This window comes from Ixodes scapularis, unplaced genomic scaffold (assembly GCF_016920785.2).
Source record: "Ixodes scapularis isolate PalLabHiFi unplaced genomic scaffold, ASM1692078v2 ptg001264l_1___fragment_5__unscaffolded, whole genome shotgun sequence".
NCBI classification, from domain to species: Eukaryota; Metazoa; Arthropoda; class Arachnida; order Ixodida; family Ixodidae; genus Ixodes; species Ixodes scapularis.
Genome location: NW_024610128.1, coordinates 591,646 through 604,083, shown reverse-complemented (window position 1 = coordinate 604,083; position 12,438 = coordinate 591,646). Strand labels below are relative to the sequence as shown.

The 12,438-nt window shown below is 42.0% G+C and overlaps 1 pseudogene; it reads left to right on the top strand.

Moving 5' to 3' along the window:
- Positions 1–1,231: 1,231 nt before the first annotated feature.
- The window catches only part of LOC8035641, a 75,780-nt pseudogene continuing 64,573 nt past the window's right edge, over positions 1,232–12,438 (top strand).

Sequence of the window (12,438 nt, the reverse complement as noted above, 5' to 3'; positions counted from 1 at the left end):
TATACGCTGTGTCAGCCTTCTTGTTGCTCTTCACAAATCGTAAAAATGAGAGGTGGTGCCTGGAGCTCTGCAGGCGGCCTCGATAACAGGAACACATTTATCGACGTGAAGCTAGCACCACTATGAATCTGTATTTTATCATTCAAGGTATACTTTTATGGCTGATTAATCACAATTGCTGGCTATAGTCTATAGCCCACAACTCATGCAATTTCAATGTCTTGTAGTCTATAGCCTATAAAAACAAGACACTGCAATCGTATGATAAAAGATACATGATTATGGAACAGTTCTATGGGTTATCGATGGAAGTGCGTAGTTTATGTCGACTCGCAGTTTTGAAAATAAGCAACAAGAAACGAAATACAAATACAATGAAAATAAATGTCCAGACCTATGTCAAATTTATGTGTAATGCTGCATTTGCGGAACGTGTTGTTAATGTGTACATGTACATCGGTGTTCTTGTTGCCGTTGTTTTGTCCTATGTATGTCAATGTCGTGACAGCGGCACCGCACTCCTGCTGGTATGGGCTGCTTCACTTATTGCGGTGCCGTAACACTCTCCAGTAGAGCAAGGATTATTATATACTTTTGCGATCACACAACAATATTGGGTTTAGAACTTGCAAATATTGAAAATCTCTTTTACTTATCATGAACTGGGAGCACCTAAAAACGCAGGGATTCTGTACACACACACATTGTGCTCTAAGAGCTGTTTCTCGATTCGTCTTAGACTATACCTTTAAAACAAAGATACCTTATTACCGCGAAACGTAAAACACCAATTCGACGAATAAACACCTAAAAATGTACCTAATAAAGCCCCAGGGGTATCAAGTCTTCTTTTTTCTATATTGCCTTTTTATTACAAAAGCAGGAAATGCTTTTTACCCCCACCACCCAATCTCAGAATATTGTCCGTCTGTTTGTGCATCCGTGCGTTTCCCTCTAAAGTTAGCAAGGAGATTAATGTTACGTGACCTAAACAACAATTCAGCTTCCCCGCTAAATTTAGCAGAAAATTTGATGTTGCGTGACTTGGCATCATCTGAACTTAACGTTTTATACATTTAAGTTGGCGCCACGTGACCAATACTATACAAAACTGTATGTCATCTTCGAAACAAATTAACAAAATTACTTCTTAAATACTGCATTTCATGAATTATAGCACTTTAAAAGTAAAGGTCGTTATAATTTTTTTTTTCAGAACAGCTGACTTGCGATGATTTTTTTGCTGGCTTTCATTGTGCTGGGATCATCAGCATCGACGTCACGCCCACACATTATATTCATGCTTGCGGATGACATGGTGAGCTAGTTGACTCAGATTTCTCCTAGCTGTAAAGTCAGTTTACGCCGAACGTAGAGTTCGAGGGTAGTGAAATCGGCGGTGGAGGTGACCACTGGAAAGAGCTGTCAAATTAGACGCAGCTGTTATCTGGCTGAGGCAAAATGTCGTGTTCAAGTGTAGTTCCTGCTGATTAAACTGAAATCGTCTTACAGCGGCAGTTGTTAGTATTCCTTACCGGCGAAAAACGATGATGTTCGAAAGCAAAGATCCACGTGATCTTGGAGAGATTGTGCTCTCCCCCTCTTCGTCATTCCTCGCGTAACTTGAAATGCGGCGAAAAGAACCACACACCCATGTGGCACGCCACGAGCAAGAATATACTCAGATGTTTTCTCGTCTGCCTTCACGATATGAACAGTTCTGTTTTTAGATCTTTTAAAATACATGCATAAAAGCGCCCCCTATCGCGGCATAGCAGAGTGCGTCGGAGATAGCTTTCTGGTTTACTGAGACAAAAGCGCCCATAATATTGCGGAACACTGGCGTGGTGATTCCTCGGAATTCCTTTTGTTTAATTGCTCCATCTCTTTGACCCTCTCCCTATCGCCGCCGCCTATTGTCTTGGGAAGGCGATGATTGGACTTTTTAATGGTGCAATGAAAACGGAGTTCATACTGCGCCAACTCAATGTCTAAAATGCATTAAGCAAAACGATTTGAGATAACTGGAAACAAATTACACCTGGTGTCAATAGCCAGTTTTTCATAAAATAATCAAAAACACGGTGAAAAGCCACTGAATTGCATTCACCAAGTAAAAAAAAAATCAGCCTTTCCACTCTGGTGAAAGAGGAAGACCAGCGAAGCTGTACTATGGTGGAAATGAAATGATGGCCTGCAGCAGTCGGCAAGCCATAGTGGAAAGGTTGCCGTAATCAATAAATGACAGCGGCGACCAGAGAACCGGCAAGCCGGCCGTCTGTTTGCTGCCGTCGCTCATAGATGTCGGTAGCTGTCCGGAGTGTTGTGACGACATTAGTTTGCTGGCGGACACGATCTTGGGGAAATGAGCCATACGCAGCTCCGCTGTAAAACATTAAGTGAAAAAGAAGATAACCACAAAAAAGTTCAGGGAAGCCAGACTTACGGAATTGATGGTGAAATGGGCAATGCCATGAGATGGGCAACACTGTACGCCCTTTCCCACAATGGGTAAAGAGCTTTCCATTTTAGCTGCGAAGAAGGTACCGCTGCGCCTAGCGTGTGTGGCCAGTTGTCAGGCGGCAGAGGAGAACATCTACACGCCGTTCCTTGTGAAACGAGATATCCCACTTTACCGAGGTGGCCATAACGACAGGAAGTTTATTATCACATTTGCTGTTCCATTGCAACTGCCATAACATCAAGAGTGATTTCTTCACAAATGACTTCAAAAGTTGATGGGGTAAGCCACAAGTTTCTATTAAATCCTTGGCAGATATAGCCGATATGCTGGCTTTCGCATTCCCTGAAATCTCAACATAATTTGTAAGCCAACAAAGTTTTATGCTATGTCTGAGTTCAAAGTCTTAATTTAATTTACTTCGCACATGTGGGTTAAGAAGATTGTTTGTAGGACGGGAGGAAACAGCCAGTAACACGCTTTGAGAAACAACAAAGATTATACCTTTCATTATATTGTTGTCTAATAAGTGGTCAAAAGCTAGTAAAACGTCACAGCGCTTTGTGGTAAAGATGATTGCTGCACAGTTAAGTTGAAGAGCGTTCATAAAGGAACCCGTATATACTGCCCCCCAACTAACAAATGACGAGGATATCGATCCATCGGTATAAAATTCAATGTTATCTTTATATGTCTCCTACAATGAAAAAAACTCCTGCTTGAAAACTTGTGGGGATACAGCCCTCTAACTGTAGTTTGTTAGTGTTCATTCTCAGAAAATTGTAACTTCGTCCGAAGGAGCAATTCTGCCCCTGTAATTTAGCACGGCAGCATTATGAAATGGGACATGAAGAGAAACACTAAAACTGTAAATACAAAACTTGAGTGGCCGTACAATGCTCCACACGCTTTAAAGAAAAGTCTAGAGAAACGACAGATATAAACGGCACTGTAAGCTGGGTGTTGTGGATCAGAATAGACCCTGTAAGCATAATAAAGACTAAGGTACCGTCTGCGCTTTTTAAGCCACATCTAATGCGTTTCGGCATATAAGCTTTTGACAGGCGATGTGAAAAATGCACCAGAGGCAAGTCAGTGCCTAAGTGGCAAACTGGGTCTAGCATTTTCAAAGTAGATGTTCATTGCTGAATCATACACCAGTGCACCGTAGTCAAGCCGATACCGAGCTAAGAAGTTGTATAATCGTAAAAGGCATCACCTGCCCGACCCCCATTGAATCTTGGACAGCACAAAAATACATTTTAAGAACTTCAGCATATGAGTTTCAAATCCTTCAAACGGGCCACACGAGTAAGCTTATTGTCGAAGTTGAAAAAACAGCGCGACTGAGACAACGACTAGCAGACGTGAGAGAACACAAGACAAGCGCTGACTAACAACTACTAACAACTGACAACGACAACTAACAATGAAACCAGTGTATTATATCAATGACACGTCAAGATTGTCGAGCGATGATTGAAGCCTACAACGTCACGAAAAACAACAGCTCGTGTGTGAGAAATACTTCGTTGTCTCTAACCCCCAGCGAGATCAACTTTCTGGATTTAGGATTACAAGAGCGCCTGAGGAAGGAAAGAAGAAAATGAATTTCTACATCCAGGTTTACGAGATTGCCTGAGATGAAAAAAGACGGCGACATATTCCACGAGGCGCCTAGCAAGCGCCCGAACATTTGACTTCATGTTTTCCTTTCTTTTCTTTTTTCCTTGTGTTCCAATAACAAATCAGTTGTTAGTCAGCGCTTGGCCTGCGTGCTCTACGTCTTTTTGTCCTTGTCGTAGTCGCGCTGTTTTTTCAACATGAACTCTCACGAACTTCCCCAGTTTTTTATCGTAATCATTTATTGTCAAAGATTACAGCGAGATATTTGTGTTTCTGTTGAACAGATGTGTATACGTTATTGAGATTCAAAATGAGGCTCAAAGGCAAACCGCGGCGCAATGAGAAAGGAACAGAATTTTTTTCGTGTAAGAACTGGATACCGTTTTCATCTGGCGATTTGCTTATCCTGTTGATAGTAAGTTGTAGTTGCCGCTCACAACTGGAGGGGTTCAATGAAGAGAAAGATCTCCAGGTCGTCTACATAGAGGAAATAAAATACCGATTTTGGTATCGCCTTTGCAAGACTGTTGGTTTTAACAGCGAAGAGTAACGCTCAGGACTCCCCGTTAGGGGACCCCATTTTGTTAAGAAAATACACCTGACAGTGCGCTGCTTAAGGGAACCTGAAAGGTTCGTTGAGTTAGAAAGTTCTGTATGCATAAAAGCAATTGGTCACGCATGCCGCGGTTGTACAGATCCCGAAAGAGCATCATACCTCCATGCAGTATTATACAGTTTTTGCCATCAAAGATACCTAGACACAGTGCTGCCGGTGTTCAAGTGCCTCACGAACAAAGGTTTCTTAACAAACCAAAGGATCTGTGGCTGATCGTCCCTCTCGAAATCCGCACTGGTTATTATTAAAAAAAAGTTATCAGCCTCCAAGTAATACAGAAGATTCCGATTGATTAGCCTCTCATATGTCGGTACCCAGGCAACTAGTTAGTGTGATGGGAAGGAAGCTTTGGGGGATGGAGGGATCTTTACCAGGTTTCAAGAGAAGTATAAGGTGAGGACATTTTCTTCAATGAAGGAAGGCAGATTGTTTATACAAGTGATTAAAAAACGTCACAAATCGCGAAGTAACTTAGGGGACAGGTGTTTAAGCATTTCGTAATGAAGTTTCCGTAGGCCTGGTGCAGCCTGCTTTTTTGTAAAAAGTGCCACTTAGGGTTCACACATGGTGAGTGGTTTGTTGTACAAAACAGTGACGGACCCTAACAAAAAAATGGGCTGTTTTTCAGCAGTATACTGGAATTTCTTAAACTTTACACTGAACTTAGATGACCTAGTGATGAGCAGTTAATGTTATTCAAGAACATTTGCTTGGTTATTTAGTGAAACAGTAGGGGAAAAAAAGAGGAACTCGAAAATATTATTAATCTCCTTGGACTTTCCGTCGGCGCCCCCACACTTCTTTAAACGGAACAAAGCAATTTAAGGATGAAGTATATTTAACCCACAATGCCGTTGTGGCCTGTTTTCTTGTTCACGCCACCGAGCATTGGCCCTGCTTTTTTAAATTCAATCTAATTAAGAGCAGCCGGGTATCGGGGGAAAATTCCGCAAGACCTATTTTGTTTCTTTTGATTGGCTCTGTACCCTCCGTTCCACCAGGGCGGGCATCTCCTACGTGGATTACCAGAGGTTTCTGGTAAAGACGATGCAGCAGCATTAAATAAAGATTCAGAAACATAAATTGTCGCCTCTTCTCCAGACATGGAGTAAATAGGAATCAATTACAAACAGCTTCTGAACGAAATGAAGCCCTGTTGGTGCGGAAAAAATTGCTTCAGAAAGGAATATTTAAAAATTTCCACGAAAAGCATGAAAGTAAAGATGGTGATTATATGGAACTGTATATTTATTTGAACGTGTTACAGTTAGAGCTAAAAAAAGTTAGCTCTCTCTTTCAAAAGGCAGAGCCTGGTTCATAATAAAAGGCGTTCAATAACTCCACCGTGGGAAGCTTGACGAGAACTGCCCCACAAAATGTGGTGGGTATTAAAAAACACCAGGATTAAAAAATGGTTAGGCAGCTTATCTACGATTCATTGAAGTTTATGGAAATTGAGTGAATTATTAGGTAAAAGGTAGAGAAAAAAACAATGGTGATGAGACGATTAAAAGGGACACGAACTGCCACTGCCTCAAGAAGTGTTTGAAGCCAAACTGGGGCACACACAAGCCCACTCTGCATTACCACTGCAACAACACTGGAAGGATTTGGGGAAAGCCGACCGTCTTAAAGCTTGGCGAAGACGTGAGATCCATTATTAGTTTTCATTGAGATGAGTTTCTTGTGAACAGAGTGCCGCGATACTGAGCTCATCAAGAAAAATGTTTGCGTCATCAATATTATGAAGGCCACGACGGGTCTATTGCATGACAGCTACGTGTTTACTCATAGCAACGTAAAGCTTAAAATAGAAAAAAAAGCTTCAAAACGCAACAAAGCAGTAGGGAGTTACTGTGAGTTACAATCACCCTTTATTCGTGAAGTGTTTTTTTTTTTTTTTGACGTATCTGTCGGCCTCCTAGTTGAGTCACTGGGGCCAGAAGGAGAGGACTCTGACGCGAAGAGAGAGAACTAACAATTCGCAGCCGTTTGTGCTGTGATTCATCTGTCATCTTGGTGTCACCGTGGCTGGTGCTTCTCCACGCAACTAAGCGCTAGTTCTTTGTTTAAGGGAATCGCTTCTGCTGTGTAAACGTTTGTTACAAAGGGCTGCCCGTTTGTGAGAAGACAAATGTGACATTGACTTTTAGTTGGACAGGCTGACGCATTAATCGTAACATAGTATATGCAGTTGTAAGAATGAAAACGACGTGTGCGCTAATGATTTAAAAATACATTTTGCTCCTATCAAATTCACTTTTACCTGCTCCAAAAGCTGTTACAAAACGACTTAGACTAATATCATTGATAGACAAATATTCAGAAGAAAAACGGGCAGACATAAGGCGCACGGCGTCAACGATCTCCTTTTTAATTCAACAAGTCTCGTTGTCTCGCCTCCCTCAGGGGACACACGAATACAAGCAACCGTTTCCTGCCGCAAGGACACCGTTCCGCACTCAAGCGCCTTCATACGCGACTGTGCTTATGGGCCATAACGATTTCGACGCTTGTCATGAAACCGATTGACGAAAAACTACAATATAAAACAACCTGATCCGCTGCCATACTGGATTATTTTTACCACCCGAGCATCCCTCCCTCCTTCCCTCCGCTGCTGAATTAATGCCACAGCGCTGCACAGCCAAAGCCTGACTGTCTATACCGACATTTTCGTTCGAGCACTGAGAGTACGGTTGCGACATGTAGGCGTATAGCGTTCTGAAGAGCCATTTCGCCAAGCTTGAACATGCAGTTGCGTTGACACACAGACGGCCGCAGTCAAGAGGCAATAAGAACGTTCTGTCGTCGCTAGAGGCTTACCAAGTCAAGTCAAGTCAAAATGTGTTTTTATTTGTACACAAGATGTTAGATAATTACACTTATTCAGACGGGGGTCCCAAAGTTTTCAAAAGAAAACTGTTGAAGGGACCCCTTGGTAATAAAGGGTTAGTCAGCGATCAAGTTAACACTATTATATAAAAAATAAAAAAAACGAAACACAATTGTGGTATCTGCATAATCAAAATATTAAACCAAGTGAAAACAGAGAGAAGAAAAGCTAGAAAGTCGAGAAAAAAGGACAATATCAGTGTGTGTTTGTGTGTGTGTGATTGTGTGAAAGGTGTGCCTAGGAGAGAAGAATGAATCGGAGGGGGGGGGGGAGGGGGAGGGGCATAGAAATGGTTGATGAATCATGCAGATAGTATGTGGGCACGTATGGCTTGTTTAAAGATATAGAATGATGACATGACAGTTAGGCAGGGTGGTAGAGAGTTCCACGTTTTAGTAGCAATATAAATGAAGGTGAACGCACCATAATTAGTTCGTATCCATGGTACAGACAGTGACGCTTGTGAATGTGAACGCAGAAGATACATGACATCTTGATGAGTAAAACTAATTGAAGAGCATGTTACTTGATTGGTGATGAACTTAAATGTTAATAATGCTACACGATAATCGAGGCATTGATTAACTGTTAAAATGTTGAGGAAGCGGTACGCAAATTGAGCACTTTCGCGCCTATTAACAAACAGCATTGCTCGTAGTGCCTTGTTCTGGGCGATTTCTATGGGTTTTAGTGTTGTTTTATATGTCAATCCATAAATGAATAACCCGTACGAAATGTGAGTATGAATGAAGCTATGATAAAGCATTTGGAGGGTTCGTAAGAAAAACATGTGCCGTAGTTTATATAGAATTGGAATATTTCGATATATCTTATTAGTTGTGTCTTTTACGTGTTGGTGCCACGTTAACTGATCGTCAAGTGTTAGTCCTAAAAATTTAGTATGGTACACTCGAGTTAGGTTAATACTTGCAAACGAAAGCTGAGGTGTGTTTAAAATTAGTTTGTTTTTCGGGGCAAAAATTATGTAGTTTGTTTTCGCTATATTGGGAACTAATTTGTTATGGGTTAGCGATTTAGCAAGCTTTTCTAAAGTGTTATTAGCTTCCATGTATAGTTCGGTCACGCTTGCATTAGATATAAAAATATTTGTATCGTCGGCATAAAGAACACAATCTTTTTGTAAATAGGCTGCCAGGTCATTAATATATGTTAAAAAAAGAAAGGGACCTAATATTGAGCCTGGCGGAACACCGATGGTAATAGGTTTAGTTGTTGAAATAATGCCATCTAAAGTGACAAATTGGCATCTGTTTGATAGATAACTTTCGATTAGATTGAGAGCAACACCGCGAACCCCGTAAGCACTTAATTTCTGTAGTAAAAGTTTATGGTTAATTAGGTCAAACGCTTTTGCTAGGTCTACAAAGATTCCCATTGTTAATAAGTTCATTTCAATATTTTGCTTTGTTGTCTCTACCATATTTAATAACGCGAGTTCTGTTGATTTCCCCTTAAGAAATCCATATTGTGACGGAGTGATCAAATTATTTTCAGAGAAGAACAGGTTCAGTCGGTTTAGTAGAAGTTTTTCAATCACTTTTGTAATGACAGGAAGTAAGGCGATTGGTCGATAGTTCTCTGGTTTTAGTTTGTCTCCTTTTTTTAAATATTGGAATCACTTTTGCTATTTTGAGTAAGTCAGGGTAAGAGCTAGTCGTGAAAATTTTGTTGATAATATCAGCAAAAGGGTACGCAATGATGGAACCACATTTTTTTAGTATTATCGTCTGTATTCCGTCGCACCCCGACGACGAAGTATTTTTTAGCGTGTTAATGGTATTATGAACTTCTTCTGGATCGACAGGGTAAAGAAAAAACGTCGTGTCATTACGAGCTATATTTGGTGTTCCAGTGGATAAATTTGTGCATGAAAGATACTGTACGTTTGTAGTGATAGTTGAAAAGTAGTCATTGAGCGTGTTAGCAATTTCTTGTTTGTCCGTAATTATGCCATGGTCGGTGCTCAAGGCTGACACGGTTTGTTCGGTAGTACTCTTATTTAATGCAGAGTTAATAATTTTCCAGGTTTCTTTGGGATTGTTAATGGCGTTAGAAAGTTTGCTAAAAAAATACTGCTGTTTAGCTACGTTAACTAATTTCTTTAAACAAACATTATACAATTTGTATTTAGATTGAAGGCGTAGATTAAATGGATTGCGTTTTAGTTTTTTATACATATTGTTTTTGTGATTGATAGATCGCTGTAGTCCGTATGTTAACCAGGGGCTTTTTCTGACTGATCTGCGGGATAGGGGTTTGGTTTTCGTACCTATTTGAATGGAAGATTTTAGTGTTTCTAAAAAGTTGTCTAGTGTTAGGTCGGCCGTGGGCGCCTGGTATACGCTCTCCCATGACTTCGTGTTTAATGTATTTATTATTACGTTGTAATCGTATATTTGAGCAGTTTGTGTTATCGATTGTTGCACCTTATGTGTATTAGAAACAGCGAAATTGGGTGTCGCTTGCAATAGTGCCAATTGTGAAGTCTGTTGGATGACAAGACGTAATTATGTGATCCAAAGTGCTGCGTTTTGTGTCGCTAAAGCGGGTAGTTGTTGTTATGCATTGTTGTAGTCCGTAGACGGCTAGTGTATCTAGGTATCTGTAAGTGACGAATGAATCAGCAGAAGTGTCAATGTTTATGTCGCCCATAATGATGACATTCGAATTAATTTGAGAAATGTTTTTGAGGGTTTCATTTAAGCTGCCTAGGAAGTGCTCAACTGCATTATTTGGTGAACGGTAAATGACGCCAATGAGTGTACTTTTTGTTTTATCGGGAACTACACTAGGTGATTAGGCATTTGGCGGAATTTCTATCAATAGTGATTCACAAAGATTAGATGATACACGAATGTCATCTCGAAGTCTGAAAGTAAGTGTATTTTTTATGTAAAGAGCAACTCCCCCGTGTGATTTAGACGGAAACGTTATTTCTTGTGGTTCGCGATGACCATATATTACCTGATAGCCAGGGATATTGAAGTTGTTATTCGTGTTATTGCTGAGCCATGTTTCAGAAAGGGCGATAAAGTGAAAATCATGTTTTAGGGTAGATAATAAGCAAATCAAATCGTCACAATGACTACGTAAGCTTCTGACGTTCAGATGGAGTACCGATAACTCTGATGAAGTGGATGTCTGTCTGGAAAATAGGTCTGGTTCAAGCAAGGATACGTTCATAAGGAAAAGAAAAAGTGAGAACCGAAGAGGGACACAGAAAGATTTAGCAGCTAGACAAAGACGCTCAAATCATCCTGGGACATGATCTTGCGAACTGAGCTCCCATTAGTTTTTCTGGCTTTAATAACACATTGGTCAGTCCACAGATGCATCCATTCCTTGTCTTTCTTTAGGCGCAGTGCCGCAGGGAAGAGTTTTTTGTTTAGAGGAGAAAGGTGATCATTAAAAAAGATTTGACGCGGTTCCTCTTGTAGGTTCAAATCTTTGCTTGTGATGCGAGCGCGGCGTGCCTTCTTTTGGAAATCGTTCTTATGATCCCTCGAGATGAATCTCGCGATTATGTTGTGAGCGTTTAGTTGACTTGGGGTGGGAACCCGGTGCACGATGTCGATGTCAGCTTTAGTGATGGGACAGTTGATGTGGTTACCAATGTGCGTTAAAAGCTCTCCGAGATCTTCGGTCGGGTTGTTGGGCACGCCACGGATCTCAGCGTTGTTGAGACGTGAGTACTGCTCGAGTTGGGCGACCTGCCGTGTTAGGTCTCTGTTATTAGTTTCTAATAATTCATTGCTCTGTTCCAGTTTTGTGTTGTCTGCACTCAAACTATCACACTTTGCTTTCAGCTCTTCGATATCTTTGTTCATGGAGGCCAGACTATTCTGAGCCTCATGCAGTTCGTTCCTCAAAGTACGGAATTCTTTGTTTGCAACATCAAACTCTTTTTTAAACTCAGCATTTCGATTTTTTAGCTCATCCCTCAGTAGCTGAACTTCTTTCGCCAGCTCTTGGTTCGTTGGCATACTGCTCGAAACAACAGGCGTTGCAAAATAGGGAGGCGATCTAAGTAGCTGGTACGATGCGTTTGTTGGTAAAACGACTTGCACGTACCTGTTGGAAGGCGAAACAATGAATCAGCTCCGGCGGTGAAGGTGCTGGCTACTTAGATCGCCTCTCTATGCCCGAGACAGCCGCTGTGGTCTTCCTTTTGAAGGAGGACACCGGATGTTGCCGTCGCCGGGAGCAGGGGTGGCAGCGCTGCACGTGGCGGTACGGGTGATGACAGGGCAGCGATAAGGAGTCTATCTGTTGGAAGGCGAAACAATGTATCAGCTCCGGCGGTGAAGGTGCTGGCTACTTAGATCGCCTCTCTATGCCCGAGACAGCCGCTGCGGTCTTCCTTTTGAAGGAGGGCACCGGATGTTGCCGTCGCCGGGAGCAGGGGTGGCAGCGCTGCACGTGGCGGTACGGGTGATGACAGGGCAGCGATAAGGAGTCTATCTGTTGGAAGGCGAAACAATGTATCAGCTCCGGCGGTGAAGGTGCTGGCTACTTAGATCGCCTCTCTTGGAGAAAGGAGAAATCCTAGGCAACATGGCGGCGCCCAGTGATAGCGTTGAAGTGGCCGATTTTGGGAGGACCTCGCTGTTTTGCTACTACTGTCCCGCTGGGACCGTCGCAGTTTTAGAAAAAAACTGCTCCCACAGTCCCCACCGCTGATCAAAACGAGAAACACAAGGTGTGTCTGAACAAAGAATCGGATACTCCCCGTCGACCGGCACTAGCGATCACGCGGCCCTCCCTTTCTTTCTCGGCGTCTGATTGGTCTACCGTAACGCAACGCTTTGGAAAGTTGAG